Consider the following 26,378-nt stretch of genomic DNA (forward strand, 5'->3'; position numbering starts at 1 on the left):
CTGTGCCATGCTTTTAATGGGTGAGAGACTCACTTAAAAGGAAAGTGAGTGAATGTTATTTGGATTTTCGATTTTTGTGTATTGATTTGAATTTGCAGAATCAGTTTGCAATGGTTTGGGGGAAAAACAATTTATATTTTTCTAAATTGCCCCTGGAGTATTTTTGATCCCATGCTATGCCATGGATTTGTGCTGTTGCCTTATAAGTGATGTATGATTTGGAAATAGTAACCTGTTGACTGTGATACATGGTGAAAAAATGTTGTTGACACATTAAACAGCCCACAAGCAATATATAGAGTGTGGGTTGCTCTTGCAGGAAAACGTGCAGGGAGCTGCACTAAACATTGGCATTTTTATTTTTTAATGCACTGAAATGAGTGGTTATAGTTTGGCAATGGTACAACAGAATTGACATCTGTGTGTGATAAGATAGCACAAAGATTTAATGGGTTGTGAGTTCTCTTGAAAGATCGCACATTACAAGAAAAAAAAAGACGCTTTGACATTTTGCAAAATTACATGGAGTAGAATCTGATGACAAGAAAAGTGCCGCTTTTGAAAACAAGAGTCTTGCTGTGTGTGCAGAGCTTGTGCCTTGAAGCTGTCTTGGGCGAGGTGTGCGAAAGGAAGGCAAACAAAAGCAGAAACAGTACAAGAAAGAGTTAATCTGGGTGAACTGTCTGAAACAAGTGCTTCCCATTGAAGCCGCCACAGTATAAGAGTTATAGGCAAAAGAGATAAGCTGCGTGCTCATGGCGCTGCCAGGTGCACAGGAAAGATAAACAATGCCTGCATTCCTGAGGATGGGGGAGCAAAGACAGAGAGCTGTTCAAAAGTAAAGCATTTGCCCAGTAAACTGTGGTACGGAGCAAAGGCTTCATGCAGGATGGCAGACGGGCACATCACATCTGAACATTTACCTATGCATCTGTGAATGGGCCAAGAAAAGACAGCTGCCCATTCCAACAGACATTACTGTGCAAACCGCATTCCCATGTGATGTGAAGTGAAGTGAAACGCTATTGCTGTGCAAGCTGCATTCCAGTGCTCCATGTGATGTGAACTGAAGTAAAGCGCTGTGCACTGGAGAAGAAACCTCTAGGCGCTTTGAGAAGAGAAAAATACACATCTGGCAAACTGCAAGCTACATTGCCAGGGGATGGAGTAACTGACAAAGACATTATGGCATTCCAGATGGAAGTAAAACTGACAAAAGTGCTTAGCCGTTTTGCAACATGCAGAGCAGGGCTTTGAAGTACAACATGAACACTGCACATTAGCCATGATCCAGAAGCCATACGGCTTAGTGCAAGAATGAATGATTTGTTGAAGCAACAAAAGAAACTGACTTAGACTATCGCACTCAAAGGGGTGGTTCAGGAAACAGCAAACACCCTTTGGAAAAAATGACAAGTGAAAAAACCAGAGGCCTGAAAAACACTGCCTGTATGAAGAATAAACAAAGCTGCTGCTTGTACAACTGTAAGCGGTATTGGACTGAAAGACTTTACCTTTGAAAAATGGAGTGATGCCAGCAGGGCAAACTAAATCAAGATCATGGGACACTGGAAGCAAGTTGGCGCCTGGCATTGGTGATCGCTTTGGTGAAAAAAGAAAAGCATTGTGCGACCTGGGTACTTACTATATGGCTTTGTAAAAGCACAGATCAGTCTGAGGTACCATTGACCAACTATGATCGCATTGCACAAATGAGTTTGTGATTAGGCAGCCACACCCCGTATGGTTGAGTGTAAATAAGCCCCCAGAAACATGCAGAAGGGTGATAAATAATTGCAGTAGCAATGATAAAGTGTGTAGTTACCTGATGAGACTTTTTGAAGATGGGGGTGGTATTATGGGAAGGGGTGGATAACGCTGATATTGAAGTTTTTGATGACATCCTAACATGAAGAATAATGATATTGAAGTTTTGATGACATCCTAACATTTCTGTTTGTATTTTGCCTAGGCAAAAAAAGACAAGGCATTTCACAATATCAGAAATAGATGTGTGCAGTTTGTGGGTGACACTGATCAAAGAAGGGTCAGACGCATTCTCAGAGAAAGCGAGCCACTGCGACATGCTATTTCAACTTTAACGTGCCCTGCACCGCACTCAATGCTGTAACCAGTGAGAAGTGTCCAACAGAGTAATAACTCTTGCTGAACTGGCACGGTGCAGACTTGGCTAATTATCAAATATTTGATGCTACACATTCAAATGACTCAGTTGCTGGAAATAACTTAATTGACATGACTTGCCCTTTCTTGTTTAAAGGACTATGGACAATGAATTGTGGACTGTAACATCAGGCACCACAAACAGCTGTGTGACACAGCAATTGAATGCTAACACATTGAAAAATGGTTTTTAAATGCACTGTTGAGATGAATCTGAAAAAACGAAATGGTTTTACTCTTCCAACTGAATTGCTTTAACCAGAGATGTTTTGTTTTTTGAAGAAAAAAAAAATATTCTACGTTACACGTAGGCAGGAGAATGATTTATGAATTGTTGGGGCAGCAGAATTATGCAAGCAGGAGCGTACATTTATTTTGAGATAAGATGAGTGCGCACATCAAAGTCACCTGTGCGTAGGTTAAGATTCTTAATTGAAGTAATGCTGCCAAGTGTATGAGCTATAATTTGAAATGGTAATCTTTGAAACACTGGATACATTTACAGCCAGCTTAAGGCAGGTAAATGAAACCATGACTGACTTGATGTTTGATTTTATGACACAGAGTGTGACACGGTTTTTGTTAAACCAACCAGTTTCATGTTTTTGTGGGGACAGCTGTCTCCAGCACACTAATGCAAAGAGTCACCTTTTGATTGTAGACATTTGGAATAATTCTTTGGAAAAGCGCTACAAATGAGTATCCACATGGAATTGCTAGTGTACTGGCCAGGCACATTGTCAGGCATCTTTTGTCACTGAATGGATACGATTTGTTTAATTTGTCTAATGTGATGTTTTTCTGACCAAGAACTGCAGCGAGTGTTCTCGCCAAGATTTTATGGACTATAACTTGACTAAATGAATTTTTACCATGGTGTGATGAAACAGCCACTGCCGGATAGTAGTATGGTGTTTGTGGCTAAAGTTATTATTGTATATGGTAGATATCCCACTTGAAGAAGAGTATTCTCCAAGTCACAATAGGTAGACACTGTGAACCTGTTAGATTTTCCAGTAGTAAGACAACATGTAAATTGTAGGCTGGTAATGCACACCTTCATTATTACAGTGATACACTTAGACATAGGTTTATCATGAGGCAATGTTTCCTTAGTACTACCAAGCTGCTACAAATGGAGTCCATTTCTATGGCCCATCACCAGAGTGTGCGTAGCTAGGGAGCTAGATTCATTAATTGCAGGAGCTTTATATGCTTGTGACATAGAAACTGTGCACAATAAGCTAGCCACTATGGGTTCTGATGCCAGCTCTGCTATAGAACTTCTGGCCTAAGTGGGGCCCATTGATATGCCCAGCACTGCTATAAGTATTGACAGCCAACTGAAGATGACAGAATTTTAGACATGAAGACATTTTTGTCTGCCATAGGGCAGGTCAACAAGACTGCTAAATACACACGATGCATTGTATGGCAAACATTGTTTAATCAGCAGGTGTTGGCTTTTTACTGGGTGGGGGCGACCATCCTCCACTCACTGACACGCAGAGCTACAGTTACCAGCATACATATGGATTGAATTGCTTGTTTTTTGATTGCATGAATAACACATGCCATTGCTTTGATGTAAATTAGTAGAATTGTTTTTATTTAGACAACCTGGTGCCCATGGGTTCACCTTGTTCACGAAATTAGATGGTTTCTGGTTGGGTTCCACCTACCTGGGGGAAGTGTCTAGTCACACAGCCCATAGTCACGCTTGAATGCCCTGGGATCAGGGGGAGGTAGGCCCTTAGAGTGAAAAGGCTGCCAGGTTTTAGAATTGGTAACCATACATAAATGCAATAGTGCATTGTAGATTAGACTACACTGGATTGCCTTGACATTTTAACTGCATGCTGCTTTTTAACTGACAATCAGTTATACAAAATTGATTTAGGTATTTTTGTGTAGGCCATGTTTTGGCTAGAGTAAATGTCCATGTTCACTTGGTGTAGGTATTTTTTTTTGTGTAGGCCAGGTTTTGGCAAGGGTATATGTCACTGTTCACTTTGTGTACATTTTTGTTTAGGTAGTGTTTTATCTTGCATGCCACGCTAACTAACCGCTAGAAGATAGTTTGCTTAAACCTCTTGCAAAGCCCCAAGGTCTTTATCACTGCACTAAATACTATATTGATAGGTATTAGTCAGCATTTGTCGCACAAACGTTGAATAGGGGTGGAATGTAGTGATACACGAAATTGCAACCTTGCCAATCAGGGCTTTAGATGACAGCATTAGCCGCTGAAAGCCAATAGTGTATTCAAAGTATGTGCTAAAAATGCTGACAGTAGTCTGTTGTAGCACTTCCATTATGCAGTAGTGAGCTACAAGGAATATGCAGGCCTAGTATGAAATAGGTCACATTAAGCATTGTTGATAGACAGGCAGGGAGGGCCCCTAGCTCTGTACCTAATAGGTATTTTTGGAGTGTTTGGAACATTATGGCACCTATATAGCGCTTAGATAGCCAGTCTTAAGCGCTATAAACACTAAGCTATGAGTGCATGCCTTTTAGAGCTTGCAGATGGGGTTAATACATCCCTGCTTCCCTTAGAATATTCAGCCTCACTAACAGTAGCCCTGGCTCCAAGCTAATCTTGCTTTTCTCTGGGAAGGTACTGATAAGACATTCCTCAGCCAGCGCAGATGGGAACCAGGGAGGGGTAGGAGCGAGCAGGGTGCCTCTCAGAGAGAGTTGGGTTTTTTCCATGAGCCAGTTGCACAGGGAAAGTTCTGGAACTGTGCGTCATGGTGACTGACAGCACGAGATTATAAAATATCCATGCACACATGACTCGGGGGGAGATCGTCCTGTGGACTTGATTCGTGCAGAAACAGGTGCCCGGAATTGGCTCTCACGGTGTCCTCCAGCATTGTTTTTCTATGAGCGGGGCTTGTTTTACAGCTAGCTTATGAAAAGCCAGGTCTCCCAGTGCTGATTAAAGGGACGTAAGACTGTGTTTCTCTATGTTTCTCTATATTTCTCTATGTTTCTCTATGTTTATCTAAGTTCCATGTTTCACTATATTTTGCATTGCTCTTTGTTTTATGCTTTGTAATATTCTTTAACTTGAATACCAAATGTATATGAAATTCACTGCTTAGAATAAATATGCTAAAACTTTGAGGGTGTCATTTGTCACTAGCATGAGATCACTGCTCAGCACAATAGAACCTGTATTTTGGGCTGAATTGGGTATTTTTGCTCTCAAAGGGCTGGCCCCGAGGAAGATTTTGCCCATATCAAGACAGGACACCGTACCCTTTCCGAACGGGAATGGTGTCCCGCTGCCTGGACAATGTCCCAAGGAGCCCCTGGAAGCAGAGGGTCCTCACGTTGTTCTGTGTCTTCCGAGCATTACAATGCGAGCCATTAGGCACTGATGTGGGTTCGGGGGAGGGGGGCTATTAGCAGGGACTTTTGTCTCTTTAGAAATGTGAATGGGGTGATGAGAAGGGTGCATAATGTTGCATGCTTTATGAAATAATGACTATGGCTTTAAAACCCAAGGGGGTAGTTGGGCTCACATTAATCTGCATGATGCTATTGTGACTGCATGCAGGATGGGGAGAATACAAATAAAGCCACACTCTTATTGCTCAACTTATTTCTATGACAATGTATATAGTGTATAGTAAGTCTACTATGGAAGGCTAGTTTATAATTTAAGCAAGTTAGGGTGAGGAACCTTTTCACAATGGACACTCTTAGAAGTAGACCTCAGCGCCCTTATGCTTGTTGAGAAAGTAATGGTTGTCACATGAGCTTGGTAATGACGGTGTAATAATGGTTTGTCAACTCCGTCTTGCAAAAGAGTGTAAAGATACATTCATGCGCCAAATAGTCAAAGAAAAACTCCACTCAATAGGGTTATAAAGCGGTGTATTAGGTGAAGGGGTGCCCTTTTAATGATGACACGTGTTTCGACGGACCCAGCCGTCTTTTTCAAATCAGGGCAAATGGTATTGGTTTGTAATTTGGAACACAGCTTTTCAGCAAATTCGAATAAGTCATGGGATCAATCCCAACCTCCGTCATAGAGTTCCCAGCTCTGTGCAAAAGTGTTTATAATTTATAATGTAATGTGGTTTGCTTCTAAGGCATTGCTAGAAATAAAGTATTATAAAAGCACATGAAATGCAAAGCTAAATATTAATAAATATCTATATCAAGTAAACCTAGGAAGATGCGCTCAGTTGCTTAAATTCCCAGTTTCGCCATTTAACCAAAGTGGGTGATCCTGGGCAAATCATTTAATCACACGGTGCCTTATCTGCAGCTCTGCAAGTGAGTCTGATTCCCTTCCTAGTTTATGTTAATATATCATGCTATTATTAAAAAAAAACTACTAATCATTACAGAGTTAGTCCCTATACAATTATAGTGCAATGTATGTATTTTACACTACTCCGGTGGTGGCGGGGGGCGGTAGTATTAGGACTTTCACCTGCCTGGCAAAAACGGGTGGGTGCAGGGTCATTTCCCGGGGGGGTGGGGGGGTGGTTCGCCTGCGCGTGCGCAAGTGTAGTAAGAGCCAAACTAGGGGTCTCCTCCACTTTGAGCTCACTGTATAGGGAAGTACGCCCCGATGACTGAGAATCAGACCGTGGGAATTCAGTAATGTGGCGAAATGGCTGCCGTGCCCGAGGGTTCACCCCGAGAGTTCACGGGTGGCAACCCGAACTCTCGAGCCCCAGAGCCGGTGCCTGGAAACGCACGGGTACGGACACAGCACGGGGAACAGACCCCCTAGAGCGCACAGCAAACCTCGACACTGCGCGCCAGCCCCTGGGAGGACAAGGTGCGGGGGCTGCCCCCGACACTGCGCACCATCCCCTGGGAGGACAAGGTGCGGGCGCTGCTGAGGAGCAGACCCCCTAGAGCCCACAGCAAACCCCGACACTGCGCGCCAGCCCCTTGGAGGACAAGGTGCGGGCGCTGCTGAGGAGCAGACCCCCTAGAGCCCACAGCAAACCCCGACACTGCGCGCCAGCCCCTGAGAGGACAAGGTGCGGGGGATGCTGAGGAACAGACCCCAAGGGCTCACAGCAAACCCCGACACTGCGCACCAGCCCCTTGGAGGACAAGGTGCGGGGGCTGCCCCCGACACTGCGCACCAGCCCCTGGGAGGACAAGGTGCGGGGGCTGCTGAGGAACAGACCCCAAGGGCTCACAGCAAACCCCGACACTGCGCACCAGCCCCTTGGAGGACAAGGTGCGGGGGCTGCCCCCGACACTGCGCGCCAGCCCCTGAGAGGACAAGGTGCGGGGGCTGCTGAGGAACAGACCCCCCTAGAGCTCACAGCAAACCTCGACACTGCGCGCCAGCCCCTGGGAGGACAAGGTGCGATGGCTGCTGAGGAGCAGACCCCCTAGAGCTCACAGCAAACCCCGACACTGCGCGCCAGCCCCTGGGAGGACAAGGTGCGGGGGCTTCCCCCGACAATGCGCACCAGCCCCTGGGAGGACAAGGTGCGGGGGCTGCTGAGGAGCAGACCCCCTAGAACTCACAGCAAACCCCGAGACTGCGCGCCAGCCCCTGCAAGGTGCGGGGGCTGCCGGGGACCCCCGATATCGTGGGTTGGATCCTGTGTGGTGTGGCTCTGTGGACCTCAGGGGTCGGCGGCCGGGCACCACACAAGCTTCTCCCGTTAGAGTTCTCCCTCCCCTCGCACACCCGCACCGGGCGCCGCACCCTGAGGCCTGGAGAGCCGCGGGCAGCAGCAGAAGTGGGCGGCCACATCCCCATCCCCGCCCCCGCACCCCTGGCATCTCCAGGCACACCCCCCGACTCCCACTTGCGCCGGAGCGGGTCTGAGAAGGGGCTGCCGTGTACGGGGAGGACCCCTCCCCGGCACCATTTCATCTCGCCACGGGGAACCCGCGGGACGCTGCGCCGCGCACCCAAACCAATCGAGCTGCACTTGGAAGCCGCGGAGGCGCAGTGCCGTCTGGACATGGGACCTTCAGAAGAGAAGGTAAACCAGCAGCCCCTCCCCTCTTAACTCTCTCAAGCTACCCACTGCTTTCCAGTCAGGGTGTCAGCCTTTCACCCCCATGCTACAACAAAAAAGCATACATGCCTTCGTTCCATTAGGCTGCGGATAGTCCAGTCATGATTTCCCCTTGCATTCTGGGACTTGTAGTACTAGGTTTAAATTCGTGAAATCCAGCAGCGCACTACAAGTCCAAACATGCAAAGTTAAAACCCGGACTGGACTCAATTCTCCCGGATGGAATGGGGTATGATGCTGTATATGAAAATATATTTTAAACATCTAAACATGAACCTCTCAACTTGTTTCTTGCACACTCACCCAATTCGCTTCAGCCGTGCTACTCTAGTCATGTTTTTCGCTTTGCATTCTGGGACATGTAGTTCTGGATTCGGCATTATAAGCGCAGCTCTACAAGTACCCAACACAGAACTCGGGGAGCCTCTCTATAAGGGAATGGGACATGTTGTCAAATGTGAGAAATCACACAGTCCTCGAGTTCTATGCACTGTGGTGTCGTAGTTTTGCGCTTCCCTTTAAACACGCGGGTGGGGGGTACGTGACGTGTCCCAAGGACCGGACTGGGTGGGCTTCTGGGGCCCGATACCAGGCCACATGTTGGAATACTATCTTTTCCAGAGACGAGACCCCCCTTTCTTTTCTCCCTGTTGCCCGGTTCTTGTCTCCATGCCCCTTTCACACGGACCCTCACTAGGGGGTGCCGCCCCCCCACCCTCTGTAGCCATACCATGAATGCATTGTATTTCTGGTAGACTCTGTCACTTAGTTTGAGGACGAAATATGTTTGTGCACAATGCTTTAAGTGGGCGGGGTCTAGCCCCTGTCACCCAACCCCCTCGGGCAGCCTGTTTAACTGAGCAGCGCTGCATGGTAAAAGGGCTGCTTGCAGGAGTAGGCACTTCGGTTTAGAAAAAGAAGAGGCAGTGCCATTCCTTTTTTCTAATCCGATGTGCTGACACCTGCAGGTGCCCATTAACCATACAGCACTGCACGGTTAAAGGACTTCCTGTTGTGTGTTGGGTCTTTACTCGGAAAGAAGATGAGAGGCTGGGTAACCCCTCCACCCCCTGTTTTTAAGTTAAGAGCTGGCAAGCGGCACTTTCACTCAAGGTTAAAGGGTTAATAGCCGAGGGCTGTTGTCTGCTGCCAGTGCTGTATGATATCCTGCATCCCCATGGCAGCATTAGGGAGGCAGTGTTCAGCAATTTTCAGAGCCACGCTCACCCAGTAGCCCATCCTCAGAGCTACCAGGTGGGCGTGGCTTTAGGGCCTTCACTCTGTCCACCCAGTAGCCCGCCCTCAGAGCTACCAGGTGGGCATGGTTCCTCTGAGAGTGGGCTATTGGGTGGACAGAGTGAAGGCCCTGAAGCCACGCCCACCTGGTAGCTCTGAGGGCAGGCTAATGGATGGACAGAGTGAAGGCCCTGAAGCCACACCCACCCGATATCTCTGAGGGCGGGCTAATGGATGGACAGAGTGAAGGCCCTGAAGCCACACCCACCCGGTAGCTCTGAGGGTGGGCTACTGGGTGGACAGAGTGAAGGCGCCTTCACTCTGTCCATCCAGTAGCCTACCCGCAGAGCTACCTGGTGGCCGTGGCTTCAGGGCCTTCACTCTGTCCACCCAATAGCCCATCCTCAGAGCTACCAGGTGTGCGTGGCTTTAGGGCCTTCACTCTGTCCACCCAGTAGCCCGCCCTCAGAGCTACCAGGTGGGCATGGTTCCTCTGAGAGTGGGCTATTGGGTGGACAGAGTGAAGGCCCTGAAGCCACGCCCACCTGGTAGCTCTGAGGGCGGGCTAATGGATGGACAGAGTGAAGGCCCTGAAGCCACACCCACCCGGTAGCTCTGAGGGTGGGCTACTGGGTGGACAGAGTGAAGGCGCCTTCACTCTGTCCATCCAGTAGCCTACCCGCAGAGCTACCTGGTGGCCGTGGCTTCAGGGCCTTCACTCTGTCCACCCAATAGCCCGCCCTCAGAGCTAACAGGTGGGCGTGGCTTCAGGGCCTTCACTTGGTCGTGGGAAGGCGAATATCATACTGTACGGTATAATATACGGCTTCCCATGTTAGAGTGAAGGAACTGGTGACTGCTTTTTCTAGGCATGCCATTGTAAGTTTCAGGGCCACCCAATGTGTGCGGTTCTTGTCCCATGGCTAAGAGGGGCGGGGGGTGCGTTGCATGTAGACGGCTGCACTACCTCTGAACTCAAGCCCGTTGCTCTGCCGACAGATCTGAGTGCTTACTATGAAACCGTTTAAATCAATAATTGCCTCTAAGGGTTGGACCAGACATGGGGAGCAAAGGTGCGAGGAATAGCCCTTCATAACACCAGTGGACGGGGACTAAAACATTACTTCTGCACGCCGTACTCTGCAAGCTAGTCTCGGAGGAAAGATGGGGGCAGCAAGCAAGCTCTGCAATAACACAATCTACTGTCAAACGTCCACATCCAGGTCAATGCAAGAGTTGTGTTTAGCTCAGTTTGTTCATGTACATTTATAAACCAGTTATAAATGTATCGTTTTATGTTAACAGGACTCTGCGGCTGTATAGCCCTGGTGCGTAGCTGATGGGTTCTTCCCAGCCGTGTTTGCTGTATACTTTGCTAGTAAGCAACAAGGACATCACATTAGCAGAGAATCAGGGTCGGCGGCAGGGCCTTTCAACTCTTTCAAATGAAAGGGGCCTCGAGCCTCATGGGGGGCCCCCAGCAACAGACCCCATATTGCCACTCAGCAGTGTAATAACACAGCAATATATTCCTTTAGATCTTTCTCACTTTCTGGGTCTTAAAGTGTGCGCTTTGCCGTGCTCGCCTTACAACCTGCTGTTGGAGCCCGTCCTGCTGTCCCTTCCATTGAGGAAAACAGAAATATTATCACCTACTTTCAACACTGTTTCCTCCATGCCAGCCACTTTCTTATGAAGAAGGATCATTCACGACTATTCAGCGGTCATTCAGTGTTTCAGCTCCCTGCTGTCTCGTGATAATTGGCGGCTATTAACCTTATCTTTATTTCCATTATAATGTATGCCCTCCTCCCCACAGGAGCCTCAGACTGCTTTCTGCTCTAAGCAAGGGGAGCCTCCAACCATTCTGTTGAAATGGTCCCCCACACATCTTCACCCGGGACTGTAGAGAATATTCCATTATGTTTAGTGAGGACATTTTACCAGACTTATAAGCATGAAAGAATGGTGCCCTGGCAAATCATGGCCCATACAGCATGTCACAGCTTTGAATACTATGCACATGTACCAGAGGTGCAACATTCATTCACTTACAAAGAACAGTACAAACAATTTTGATAGTGGGGGTACAAAATATCATGGCCTGAACGAACCTACGGTAATTCGCATCTCCTGTCTCGCTGGGGTTAATTCACACTAACACAAGTGGTCATCCTGTTTTATGTTTAATCTGGTCCCAACCAATGTAGAGGCACCATCTAACCCTTCCCTGGACACCCCCATACATTTTCATTGTGGGGGTGCATGATATCATGGTCTGAACGCACCTATGGTACGTCACTTACCCTGTTTTTCAGGGGTTAGCTCACACTGACACAAGTCGTCATCTTGTTTTATGTTTACTCTGGTCCCAACTGATGTAAGGGCACCATCTAGCCCCTCCCTGGACACCCCCATACCTTTTGATTGTGGGGGGTGAAATATATCATTGCCTGAATACACCTATGATAATTCGCATACTCGAAGGGTGTCTCACCTTCTAGTCCCTGGGCATCTCTCTCTCAGGTGGCCAGGGCATGCCCATCGTCTTTGGATCCAGACCCTGGAGGTGGACCAGTGCCGGAGGATCACCTGGGCGAGGGTTCTTCGGGGAGTGGAGGTGATACAGCTGATGGTGAGATGCAGTATTCCCCTATTTTACTTAACGCGTGGGATCCTCCAACGTCCAAGCCCGCACCCCTTTTCTACACGAACACTGGGCCGAGGAAGGGGGCAACTGAGAGTGAAGAGGCTAACCCTTGCACATTACATTGGACATGTCCCGCTAATTGGGTATGGCAAGGTCCGGCACTTGACTTTAACTACATACATCTGACACCCATTAACTCTCCCCACACGGATAAAAGGTGGAACATAGAGACCCACTCTGAGCAAGGGGGAACACGAGAAGGAGCAGAAGTTCCGTGACGAAGGTGAACCTACTGGAGCGGAACGACTGGCAGGGGGACCTAAGAGATCCTGCCGGAGGTCGCTCCCTCTGAATAACCGTGCAAGATACGCAGAGAAGGCCAAATCCCAGACAAGAAGACTGCATTGTGTTTCAAAGGCGCGAGCGACCCACTCGGGTGAACTACAGAGTTGGGGAAGCGAGGCCAATCCTGCGGTGTTAACCTTGACTCGTGAATTGAATCAGAAAGGCATGCACACAGCCGGTGAGTTGGCGAGCGACATGAAAGGCTGGTGTGTGTTTAGAAAAGATTGATAGTGCACCAATATATCTCATAATGGAAGGCTGCACACATGTGAGTGAGACGCAAACGAATGCAGACCTGTAAGGAACTTTTTAATTACTGGTAACAGTGAAACCTCCGATACAGAGTAGCTGAGTGGTCCGGCGAAAGGAAGTAGCCCACTCGAGTCTCCGCAAAACTTGAATTGTTTGTTACAAAGCGACAAGGTGAATGAACTCTGAAATGCATAATGAGTAAGAATAATCCTGACAAAGGGGGAAGTGATAAGGTGAAGGTTGAACTTTGGTGCTTGTAATACTGAACTACCCAGACCAAGAGACACTGGGGCAAACAATACAAGATTCTGATATTAAGGGTAAGACAAAGTGGTCCTATGGTGGTCTATAACAACAGCCTTGCACATTTGAAAGTCTTCAACATCCGGAAAAGGTCTGAGCCTGAACAAGGGAGACCAAAAGTGTGATACATTAGGGGAAGGGAGCCCCTAAAGAATGTGAATTAAGCTTGGGGAAGGGAACCCCTTGCAAGTGCTGTGATTGAAATGTCTGGGCCTGATCGAGGGAGAACTAAGTGAACTTTTTGTTGAATTGTGAAAGAACTGGTGAAAACTAGAAGAAGTGATTAAAAAGTGGAAGGCCAAGAGGGCCTCGATCGACGTTTCTGGAACTGCCTTTGTTTTGAAAACCTGAACCAGAGTGTGTCACCCTGTTTACGGGGACTACCTTACTCCGTTCTGTAACTCCAATACTTTGCTGCAGGAGGCATGTCTCTGTCTTCGGCCGGTGCCTCTCTTTGGAACAGCCTTCCTTGCTCCTTTTATACTTGAGCCGGACTTCCTCAAATTCTGAAATCATCTCAAACTGTGCTTTTGTGTTCCTGTTTTACTAAATCCCTTCCTTGCTAACTCATACTACTGACACTGACATTGGTGGCTTGGTCCCTCATAAACCTCACAGGTTCCAGACCCTCTATCTGGTCGACACCAGTATACCCTGCCACTCTTCAGCACTGCCCTTGCGGGTGTACAGCCTAGTGGCTGTGTACCAAACCGTAGGGACTCCTTTTCCCCAGCAGTTAGTTAGTGGCCTCCCACTTTGGCATGTCTTGGTACTTTCCTTCTGGGCTTCACTTGGTAATCCTTACTCCTCTTTTCATTCATGCACTTCTTTTACTGCACAATGCATATGATCATTTATAGCAGCAGTGTTTACAATGTTCTGGGATAAACAAGGGAAATGCATATAGAAAAGACGTGTACAACATTTTTAGGTGCAGTTGGTGTATAGAAGTTTAATATGCTGATAGGGTTATCTGTAGAGTTTTTAAAACTAATTATTTGGATATATGTGTGACTGTTTTAAAGCAGGAAATGAGGGAGTTGTACAAACATAACAGTAAAAAGGGTAGAAGGGCTGTTTTGTGCGCACGTGTAATCTGGGTTATTGAGTAACAACTTTATTGAAAAATTTAAAGTAGATGGAGTCTATAAGCTTATATTTATTTACTTATATTTTGTAAATGTGAAAGGTGGTTCCTAAAGGAAAACATGTTTGGCTGTTTTTTTATTTAAATTAGTTGTATTTTATTTATTTGCGGAAGAGGCCATGAAGTAATGTGCAAAGGGAAATCAGGGAAAGGGCAGCAAGCACAGCTATGGAGGGGCAGGTGAACAGGGGAAGATGTTGGGCGTGCATTAAATCTAAGATGGGGGCAGTGTTTCTCATGCTCCTTGATTACAACCTCGAAAAAGCACTTTGAAACTGCTCCCCCCTGGTATGTTGCAGTATATACAGAATACAGTTGTCTTCAAAAGATATGGATCAACAGCCTCTTTTATGGCTTGCAAGGTAGCTGGTGGGATCTTGTGCCCCACAGGAGTAGCTTGTGTGGTGGCAGTATTGGTTGAAAATATGTGGTACAGGAAGACAGCCTACTTCTTCCTAAGAAAGGAACAGCCTTTCTCAGAGCATCGCAGTGGTTCGATTTGGTGTGACGGCGCATGGATGTGGTCCCGTAGGAGTACTGCGCAGGTTGTCCGCGACCGAGTACAGTGTTGCACTAAGTGCATTTTATCTTGGTAGGTTTAGCCTTTGGTACACCCCCAACAGTGGTAAAGAACTGACACACCCATTATTGTCTCTGGGTGCTAGAGGTAGGGATTTCCTCTACCTCATCTTCCTGGTCCTCTTGATTGTTTTCTGAATTATTTTGCTTCTTCCCTTGTCTAAGCCCTCCAGCTGGTGGTGGTGGTGCCTGTGGCTCCTGGGGAGGAGGGATGGCAATAACTGATGCCATTTTTGAAGATAAATAGCAGTTCTGCTAATATTCTTCCAAGCATGTGCTGTGTCCTAGATTGCAAATGGATAATCAGTGAAAATAGGTGTAGGTGCTGTACAAGGGTACATTTTCAGTTTCAAACTTCCTATATCAGAAGGAAATGCAGTTTCAATCTGTCGGTGAAGCACAAACCCGTTTGCGAACACGTCATCATGCCGTGCAGAAGGTCACATGACAACTGTCCGGAAAGTCTGCAGTGGCGTCGGATGTGCGCGAACATCTTAGAAACAAAAACCGTGAAAAAAGTTGCAAAAAGTGTATAGAAGTGTTACAAATGTTGCTAGGAGGTGGGGAATGCCACAGTTTTACGTTAAAACGTTGTACATCGGTTGAAAATGTGGCTATATTGGGGGTAAGTATTATATTAGGAAGTTGTAGCTAATTAGGGTGCACTGGTAAAAACAGTAAACACACTTTGTTAAAGGGACGTTATGGTTAAGTTGCACTAATCAAAACTTATGAAATTCAGTGAAAGAACTTTGTTAAGGGGACATTATGGTTACAAGTACAACAAAAAACATAACTGGTGAATTTCTGTGGGGTTTCAGTTTTACTTTCCCGTTAACAAAGTATTATAAAGTGGAAAACATACACACCACCAAGAAGTTATGGTGGGTTTAAAAAGTTTTGAAAGAAACCCTTTCACCTGAAATGCGAAAGGAGGAAAATCCATTTGAGCCACACACTCCACAGCCACCTAAAAGCCATCACTGGACGTTCACATCCAGTTCTGAGCAACAACAGCAAGGCATTGTGGGTATGCAAATTAGCCCAACTGCAGACCTTTTCTCCAGGAAATGGTCTTTGTCTAAGAGGGCAGTACTGAATAATTGTTGTTCTAGGAAACGCCCACTATGCTTGTTTCAGTTGTCTTGCCATTTGCTGTCTTTGAAAGGGCCTTTTCTTGACCTTTCCTTCGGTGTGCTTGCCCCAATAAGTCTGTTTTGTAACCTCTAAAACTGCCTCTAGAGGCTCCTCCTGATCCCTCTGATTGTGGCAGAACCATAGTGCAGACTTTAGTGCTGTCCCATACCGGCCATGAGGTTTCTTGGGGAATTTGCAGGTTTGTTTGAGATATCAGAGCCAAAGACAATTGTCTTTTCAGGTGCTTCTGTTCTAGGGTGACAGCATTATTTAGTAATTAGGGTATTGGCTCTGCTCGCCATTCGCCACTGGAGTAACATCCGTTCAGTTGAAGGCAACTCTCCCACCTGCAGGTCAAAGGGTGTGGAAGACCCTGCCCCCCTTATATAGGGCTCTGTCATTGATGTAGCACTGACACGTGATCCCCTTTTCTGAACCAACAGCGCTGGAAGAATTGCTTAGAAAAATGAGGGAACAAGATGGAGACTATGGAGCAGGGCCCAAGTGGGGGAAGTTTGGTGAAAAGAAAATACACTATGCTAACGTTGTCCTCTGTTGCTCAGAAAAGGCAGCCGGCCACAAATATCCACGGCAACCACGGCCACGTAGAGATTGAAAAGCAACAATAGTCGCTTGTCTTCACCAGTGGTGGAAATGGAAAAATGTGGTGGGGGATCCCACAACACAAGAGCCGGGGTGGGGGAGGAGTTTGGGGGGAGCGGTGCCCGAGGGGGCGTGGTCTAGAGGGGGCGGGGCTCGTAGTTGACCTAAAACGCCTGAGACGCAGCATTGCCTTCTACCACTGGCTTTGTCACCAGTGTGTAATGCACAATGCTCGCTTCATGTACAACTGAAAGGAATCAGTTGTACATGTAGCGAGCGAGCATTGTGCATTACACACCAGTGCCAAAGCTGCGGTAAAAGGCAATGCTGCGTCTCAGGCGTTTTTTTTTTTTTTAATGTATTCCAGCGCGGTTCATGGGCTTGGGCGGCTGACTCTGGCCGGATCCCGAGATCCGGCTCCATATCTGGTGCCAGATCTCAGATCCGCCGAGAGCCGGCCCAATGACCAGCACTGGTCTTCACAGCAGCCATCTTGAGGACAACCTCATGCTGCCACGTGACTGTGATCTGTGATGAGATCTGAAGCCTGACAGTGTGGTGGGGGGGTCACCCTTCAAATGTTGGGAGAGGCTCTAACTTCAGGGACGATGGGGAAGGGTCAAACTTATTTGTGTGGTGCATCTAACGTCTTTACGCCTTCTAATGACTATTCTAGTGCAGCTTAAATGCTATAAGCAGTTTGGCCTCTCCTTTAGGACTGTTGTTGTGAGAATGAGCTATCTCCAGTCCCCTCTCTACCCTTCCAATCACTGCCAGGGCGTGCAATTGCTAACCCCACATCACGATTTCAATTGACTACAAATGTATGCAGGTGCTAACAGTGAAAGGCTTTATGCTAGTAGTTGCAGGGCCTTTGTTAACAGGGAAGTCCAGGTGCCACCGTTTAACGTCTGTGTCCTGTTCTGTCCAGTCACAGCTCTGTAGCTCAGCCAGGTAGAGTCAACATGGCCCGGTCAGCTCAGCGGTGCTGCACCTCCGCCTGACAGGGCCATGTGGAGTATTGTAGTGTGGGCGTGCCACTTGTATCTGAATAATGGAAAGACGTGCGTGCTGGCATGCGAGTGTCTGTATGCCCATGCGCGCGCGTGCGAAGCATGCCGACAGCACACATTATGATTGGGAGGACTCGGAGACGGGCATTCCCAGCATGCAGGAGGCAGAATGCCACCATATTAGAAATGAGAACGATAAGGTTCTGCACCTAGTCCCTCCTGGCAATGGAGGGATTAAGTTGAGTTGCCACCAGAGAGAGTCTGAGGGGAGCATATCCAGATGTGTGGAGTGCCCAGAAAATAACATCTGCTTTCTATAAAGTGCATGGTGGTGGATTCCTCCTGCTTCCAAGTACTGTAATAGTTATTATTACCTGATGTGATGTCAAACGGCTCACTGTGTTCTGAGGGTGGAGCCGGTGTTCACTCTGCCAAGTGCAGGCTCGCCCCATGGTAGAGGCCAAGTGCACCCTCTGAAGGAATGAGGGCGGAGCCGGAGTTCACTCTGCCAAGTGCAGGCTCGCCCCATGGTAGAAGCCAAGTGCACCCTCTGAAGGACTGAGGGCGGAGCTGGAGTTCACTCTGCCAAGTGCAGGCTCGCCCCATGGTAGAGGCCAAGTGCATCCTCTGAAGGACTGAGGGCGGAGCCGGAGTTCACTCTGCCAAGTGCAGGCTCGCCCCATGGTAGAGGCCAAGTGCACCCTCTGCAGGAATGAGGGCGGAGCCGGAGTTCACTCTGCCAAGTGCAGGCTCGCCCCATGTCAGTGGCCAAGTGCTTAACCAGTGATAAACGAGGCTGGGTAAATATGTGTAACCTTGAGGTTTTCTTGCCTTATCGCAACACGACAAGTCCTGGAAGCAGTTCAAAGTCTTTGCAAACCAGGCACGCGATTGGGCTGTGCAAACTGGCGTACAGCGGTTCCTAACATACAGCCCCTGGCAGCGTGGGCAGATGCCGACTGCAAGAGGGCAGGATTGCACACAAGTGGGCGATATATGTGCACTTACCGGCAGCTGTGTTTTAATCGCTTACCTTTATAGAAATAACCATCAATATGCGCCGAACACAGAGGCAGTCACTGCATGGGGAACACAGAGGGCCTTCCCGAAGAAGCACTGTGAGCAGATTGGAGTTACTCCTGGAGAATGCCATCTGATTCACAAAGAATGTACTATGAGTTACTCTGACTTACTCCTGATTTACTCCTGATAATACCCACCACTTGCTCCAAAAGATAAGTTGGAGTTACTCACGGAGGGTGCGGGGTACGATTCACAAAGTAGTTACTGTGATCCACTCTCAATTAATAAGAAGGGTGAGGTACACCAGGGCACACCTGTGTTAAATAGGTTTATGGAGTAAGATATTGGTAAGGGTCTAAAGAGATAAATTAAAGGGTTTTTGAGGTGCGGGGGAGAAAGGCTCAACCTTGGCATCTAGGTTGGATATCAAAAGGAAAATAATGGTTGTTCCTAAAGATTTTTCAGGGACTCCCGTCCCCTGCACACTATCTAATATCTGAAATATAGATCAAGCATTTGATGAAATTGTAAAGGGTTCATTTAGAAAATTTGATGTCGTTTTTTTGAGTGATAAACAATTCAATTTGTGACATAGTTAGAAGAAATACCATCTCTCAATTTTCAAATAAAAATACATAGTATTTTATTGTGCAAAGTAAAGCCCAATGCGTTTCGATTTCACAATCTTCTTCAGGGGCAAAATAACAATTCTTCAAATTTCTAAAGAAAATACAAATATAATAAAAAACCCATATATCCACAACAAAAGCATGAGAAGTTACTACATAAGTTCTCGTGGAGATAAACATAAGTCTTGTTTTAATTATTGAAATACTGAGGCGCCTAAGAACCCCAAAGTCTGCCATTTGCACAATTTCAATAAACATTAGTAATTTGCTTTGGCCTGATGAAGGGGTCAATTCCAAAACATACAAGAACTTTAGGTTTCTGAGACAAAACATGTGTCGACATTCACCTCTTGCAAGGTAAGTAGTAGACCTACTCTTGGAACGCTATGATCAGACGGATTTGCCCCTCATGGCAGGAACGAGAAGCGAACCCAAGAGATGCGAGTACATCCTCCGCCTGAAGGGTACCTGTACATGTCGCCACCGAGCAACACAATGTTTCTCTATGCGCTGTGCTCCTTTTAAACCTGAACATTGGTGGGAAAAATCAGAATTGTGCCTTATGTTAATATGAATAAGCATTGATTTTATAGGTAGTGTGGAGGAATTTGTAGCAAGATCAGAATCAAAACCCTCGGGATATTTGTCTCGGGAGGATAGCTCAGGGGCAACGCGCTCGCCTTAGAAGCAAGACGCTGCGGAACAACACAGGTTGCCTAGGTCTGCGCTTAGAAAGCGTTCTAGGGAACCAATTACAATTCATTTTCAAATTTTGAGGCAAGAAAAAGGGAGTATTGCTGTACAAATATGCACATTTTGCATTATTTATGCTTAGTTGAAATGCTTAAAGGTAACTAATGTACAGAATCCCTTTTTGTGCCTGTGAATTGGAAAAAATGGGAGTCCCTCATATAGGTGAAGTTTGGGGCCACTGGTGCTCTGGGCACAGGGTATCAGTGCCATCTATTTGATCAGATGAATGATAACGTTACATCAGCTGCACACATATCTGGTGCACCCACGCACCCTTCGACACTATCTCTACTGACCAGAACTACGGTTCCCGAGGGGGTTCATCCTACCAGCGCTTTGAGGTCATACCAATGATATATAGAGCACTATATAAATGGTAAGTAACATAACATAACATGCCATGCCAAGTTTTCTTCTTTTTTTTGTTTTGTTTGAGCACAAAAGGACAATAAGCTGAATGCCGTGTATACTAAAATAGATTTCTGATCTGCCGGTGCAGGCAGGGTGACTTAAAATGGTTCCCCATCGGTCTGCATCAATCAAAACTGAAGTACTCTGGCAATGCCAACCAAAGTAGCCGGAGGCAGACTCCATGGAACCAGCTGGCAAGAATGGCGAGGAACAACATGTAGAAATGCAGGATGAAACAAGTTCAAACGGGTTACTGGTTCATCTTGGAAGCTGCCCAGAAATGTTGGGCATCCTGTCATAGCGGCTGCTCAGAAAAGTTGGAAACATACAGCTGTAGCAGCCAGTGCCCAGCTTCCACTGGGCACATTTGGCAGCGGGAAGCCAACTGAGATTTGATTGGTGGAGCAAACTACCAAAACCACAGTGTGTCTGGGTTCGGGTTCTGGGAGTTGAATCTTCCCAGAGATTGCTACGGTCATGATGTTGGGGCATCCTGATTGCCTTCACCTGTCCTTATGCTCTGGATTGGACCCGTTCTCCGCTGCTTACCGTGAACGCCTCAGTTGAGCGCGTTCCTTCCAGTGGAGGAGCAGAGGCGTAGACAGGGTATGGCCTGAGCGAGCAAGGCCACCCAAAATCTGTAAATGCCCACTCTGCAGCACAGTGTGGCCATTTACAGATGTTAATGCCACTCCAGTGGGCCCAACTGCATTCATTTCAGGCCCAGCTTGTTAGACAATCCTGGCTAGGCCTCTGCAGCGGAGTCCTTTTCTTTCTCCTCCACAGATCCTCGCCACCTAAAATGTGTCCTACAAATACTGTTAAATTCTTCCAATCCATGCCCATGCGGAATGGGTTAAACCTCCAAGCCAAAAACGTATTGAACATGCTGCTCGGACCTGGCCTCCACACCCCAACGCGGCTGCAGTCACCAAGGGTTGGATCTGGGTGACTTGACGAAGACGTCACTGGTCAAATGAAACAATTTGTCGCCTTTTGTCCCGCCCAGTCTTCCATACAGAGTTGTCCACTGAATGGCTGGGTTAAAAGATAAAGAATGCCTCCTGCTGTAGTTCAGATGGAACTCCTGCAGGCCATCTTATTGGCCCCAATCCAGCAGGGAATATATTGAGCTAAACACACTGCCGCTAGGAGTGGGAATCCTAGGGCACTCTTCTGGGTAGTTGCTGGTATGACCTCAAGGGGCAAACAGGTGTCTGTGTGTTTTTTTGTTTCGTCCTCTCTCAATCATGTATTTTGATGATTTTAGAAATCTTCCATGTAGGGGAAGCATGGCCTTAATGGTGATGGCCAGTTAGAGAGGGTGCGAGCAAGCAGGGTTTAACAAAGGCAATTCTAATAGAGTGGGCGAGTGGAGGAGAGAGAACTTGGAGGTGGGCTTTGTCTTGGTCAAGGTAAAGGGCCAGCCAGTCAGGTTAACATTCTGTGTTTAGTGATTGATGAGGGACGGTGCCGCAGGAGAGGAGGTGCAGAAATCATGATGTGTATAAAAGAGTGGGCCGAAGAATAGGGGTCACTGGGGAGTGCAGAAGGGTCCTGAATGGAGGAAAGGGAGATCCCAAAAAAGTTGCCTTGGGTGTGGATGAGGCAGGTTTGTAGGTTATGTGTGGTCCAAGAGGGTGCAGTCGAATTTTGGCTGGTGAGATGGGTACTATTAGAGAGATTAGGATCACCCATTATTACAGCAGAGATCTTGAGGAGTGTTGGTTTCAGCAAATTGAGGTGGGAGAAGAAAAGGTTAAGGCTGCTGGGCCCATCGTGGAGAAGTAGTAAGAGGAGTGGGAGTTAAGAGTTGGACAGACATGAGTTTGTAGTCCCCTTTAATTCCAGAGCATTGCCCAATGCATGCATTGTTTCTTACTTGGCTAGTAAGTCGCTCCTTCTCTATAGTCTGAAATGCCAGCTCATTCTCTGACAGATCATTCTCTGACAGATCATTCTCTGCCAGTCGTGTGATTGGGGGTCTCCTCAAAGATCTTTCTTTGGCATTTCATATTTACATTCTAAACCTTATAACCAGCCCTACAGATAAGGGGTGTGCTGGCCCATCTTTTACTACCTAAAAATAGGCAAATACTCCTCAAAAATAAAAACGGGGATCAAAAATACTCCCAACAAAAAATAAGAAGCAAACACTTGTGGCATTGTGCTCCTTTGTTAGGGAGAATTCTCTCTTTAGGCTGAATTTCCTAACCTAGTGAGTCCCCCAGCAGCTTTGCTGGATTTCTGGAGTTTGTTTTTTTTCTCCTGCCAAGAGCGAGACTCTTTTTCTCCCACTCTTGGACATGATTTATGGTGTTCCTTTGACTGTTAATGTGTTTTATGGGCTATGGGGTCCTTTACTCCATAGGGTCTCATGTGTTTTTACTATGTGTGTTACACAGCACCCTCCGTGCAGTAACACCGGGGTGTTATAGTGACACCCCACCTTAGACTCCATACCCTGGGACTGACTACTGTCTCCCAGGGCATGTAAAGTCACCATTGGCTTACCAGTACAAACCATCATATTGTGGACGTACTGGTCGGGGCAATTCGATTGCCCTGGGGTCTGTTAGTCGAGGGGGCACGTCTGCGTCCCCCCTGATCAAGTTTTGGCTGGTGGCAGTGGATACTACTTTTTATATTCAACCGCGAATATATCCCTATGGGATTTTCCCATTGTTCGAGGCTACCAACTTTAATTATTTAATTCTCATAGCCTCGAACATACCGCCGGTTTATTTATTTAATATTAATTCGCCGGTTGGTATTTTTTGCCAGGACTCTATTCTAAAATGGCGTTTGTGTTCTCTTCTGTGACTCCAACCCAAGTCGAGCCCTTTGTTCCACGTTTTGGCGGGCTTCTCCACAGAAGTCTCCAAAAGTGGTGCCACTCTGTCTGGGTACCTCAGGGCGTGTGGGAGGGGGTTTAGGCACCCTGGACTGAGTTACCTTGGTAACTCAATTCGCACTCTTGTGTGATTGGCCCAAGTGGTGATCCGGCCGGCTCACCACTTAGCATGTTTGATTGACAGCTAGGCTGAGTGAATGGGGGTGTGCTGCATAAAAGCAGGGCTTTGGGGACTGGAACTTCAGAAGTCGCCACAGGACCTGAGAATCCAATGAGGGAGAAGCTGAGCCGACCTACCACGACGACACCACTGGTGGAGCCCTGCGGAACCGACTCACCACTTCCCGACGACAGAGAAGATCTCCCGGCTGGAGAGGCTTCTTCCCCTGACTGGTGGGCACAACGAGTTTACCTTCTTCTCTTCGCATCCCAGGCCGTCTTGTGGTCGAATTGCCTGTGCCAAGCACCCCGGCAACCGGATAGCCACTTACCACTGCACTGCGAATACAAGGACCGCTCCTTTTACCTGAGAACTCCGCGGCTGGTTTCTTTCTTGGCAGTGCGATGGACTCCTGTCTTCCTCCCCGACGAGATCCTCTCTTCCCCCGGACAAAGCACCAACTTGCATCCGCTGCCAGGAACAACTGCCTCTGCTGGAGTATTCTCACCACTTAAAGGTACCGTGTCCGCCAGGCCTCCCTTTCTAAAGATTGCTACAAGGTAATAATAATCCCTTAACCTTCTGGAGTGGGCTGGCCGCCTTGACCTTCTAACTGGTCCCTTTCTTTTGGTCCAACTCTTTTTGAACCTTTGCAAGACTCTTGTGCACTTCAACCGTGTGACCTTGGACACATTTCGTTCTGATCCTCTTAAAGTGGATCCGGCCTTCTGAACTCTAACTTCACGGTTTTACTTGCCTTCCTCTCTTGGTTTGTTCTTATGAAAGTGTTGGGATCTGTTTCATATTATACTCTGCTTTTCTCTCCCTTTTAAAACGAATTATTAGAGTGCCATCTGCGTTAAGCGCTCACCGCTGTCTGAAAATAAGTGGGGCTTTACTTAAGACTTGCCTAAAATTCTTCTAAGGGTGTGTATATCTTTCAGTGACCGTGTTTTTGAATTGCTTACTATTAGTGCCTGTGTGTTTTTCTAGATGTGGTTTTAAATAAATAATTATATCTCTTTTACACCAAGCTCTGGTCCGTGTTTACTTGTTCTACTGTGTTCTTTTGACCTATTGTGAATACTCTGTATACTGCTTAACTCTTCTTGAGGGAAGTCTGACTGCTCAGCCACAGCTACCAAGTGAATCTGGGTGGTACAGACTGCTACCAAGTAGGTTTACTGCCAAACACCTGTAGTCTTAAATCTTTTGCAGTGGTCCCAGAGGGAACTGCACAGGTTTCTGCCTAACATCCTGCTTTCCCCCACACAGCTCCATGGATATGTCTGGACCGGTAGTGCAAGCAGACACTTATGACCTTGTGCTCCTGCTTTCCCCCACAAAGTTCCATGGATATGTTTGGACTGCACAGCTCCATGGATATATGTTTGGACCGGTAGAGCACGTAGTACCACAGGAAAAAACTACTATTATTACGGCCTAGTTGTAAGAAGTGAACAATTCTCTTTTATAAATACTCCCACTTCTAGATCTTATCTGGAGAGTGCTTCTACCTTCTAACTAATAAAGGTAGAGGAAGTCCGCTCTTTGCCAATGACCCTCCAATCTTCTTCCACTTGTTTATCCCAGATTTATCTTTTGATCCTTCCAAATGCCTCACCTCAATTAACCATTGGACGGCACTATGTTGCCTGTTGCTTAGCTCCTACAAAACCGAGGCGAACTACTCCGGCTTCCAGTGTCTTGACCCACCTCACCTCTGACCTTTCCCTAGATTGCGTCACCGTTCTCTGTGACAGTGATCTGAAACCTCAACAGGTTCTTACTTCCAAAGCAATGACGGGCAGCCCTAACGTTTTGAACATATAAAAAATCTGCTCCATCTCACCTTTCACTCTGCCAAACCTCTCCTCTCCATCTGCCCTGAGCAGGCTGGACTACTGCTACAGCCTCCACACGAGACTCCCTTTTAAGACCTCCACCCCGCTTGTCAAGGCAATGACATGTTCAATCTGCATCCACTTCAACCTCCCTTGATCCTCATACACCGCTATGGACCGCCTCCATGTGGGCCACCCATCAATGGTTAATCATACACCTGCTTCCCATCTATAAATGAATCCACCGGCTTCTGTCCTCAACCAGCTAACTCTATATTCCGCTACTCGCCGCTCTCACTGTGAGATCTCAAATCTTCCTCAACCTCTCTGTCCTCCTTGATCTACCACCCACTTGATCTCCCACCTTCTCTCCTTCACCCTCCTTGCTCCCCACCACTGGAACTCTCTGCCCTTTTACATCAAGTGAACCTCGCCAGCACTTTGGGATGCAAAACTGCACCACCTTCCCCTTGACAGAGCACCACAATCGCTTGGGATTGTCATTTCCCATCCTGTGCGATCATCTGTATATACAAGTAAATACTGTCCATTGTAATGTTTTGTTATGTCCATCTGTTCCATCTCTGTTTGCTCTCCTAATGCCTCTGCACTCGAGGCCTGGTTAAGGATTCAGTCGATGCATCTTGGATACTGTCATTAGGCACCTGAATGTCGGATGCTACGCCAATCGTTGTCCCGTGTGTAGACCATCTTGCCAACCAACAGGTGCTCTTTTCTAATAAATATGAACCAACCCATTCTTCTACACACACTATATTAATGTTTTGGCCTCGCTGGACCTGAGGCAAAACAAAATCTTTGATTGATGCAGATGGATTTCCCAAACAGGCCCATATCCGCCGAAGGGCTAATATATCATCTCCTGGCAGGCTGAACATTCCCAAAATAGGTGGCGAATACAACATCTGCACATAATGTTCCAAATGGAGTGACATGACATTGCTCTCGGATTACTTGTCATTAGTACCCGGCGAGGGGCAATGAGCTTGTAACAAGCAAGATCATTGGCGCTTGCTGGGTCGTTACCAGCCCGACAAAATGCTTTGTAGCGACACCGCTCACAGCCGCGGCCTGGTTCACATGGAAAGGGAGAAGGGACTATGTATACTCCCTTCTCTGCGTTTCATGGTGGCCATCTTTTTTGTTTACTTTTTTCTTTGATTTTCAATGGTCGACATGGAAATGGAAAATGGACTACGTATAGTCCCTTCTCC

General features: G+C 47.2%; 1 protein-coding gene across 4 annotated transcripts in view; it reads left to right on the forward strand.

Moving 5' to 3' along the window:
- Nucleotides 1–26,378, forward strand: part of LOC138563807 (beta-1,3-galactosyltransferase 5-like) — a 325,373-nt gene that overhangs the window by 41,409 nt on the left and 257,586 nt on the right. Inside the window, exon 1 of one of the 4 annotated variants that reach the window (XM_069642866.1) lies at nucleotides 7,364–8,168. The exons of 2 other annotated variants lie outside the window; for them this stretch is intronic. The gene's annotated coding sequence lies outside the window, so the exon portion shown is untranslated. Of the gene's footprint in view, nucleotides 1–7,363; nucleotides 8,169–26,378 lie in introns of those variants that run through there. One more of the 4 variants, XM_069642863.1, reaches the window with a different exon arrangement.

Source organism: Ambystoma mexicanum, chromosome 1p (genome assembly GCF_040938575.1).
Source record: "Ambystoma mexicanum isolate Mex_15411 chromosome 1p, UKY_AmexF1_1, whole genome shotgun sequence".
Taxonomy (NCBI): domain Eukaryota; kingdom Metazoa; phylum Chordata; class Amphibia; order Caudata; family Ambystomatidae; genus Ambystoma; species Ambystoma mexicanum.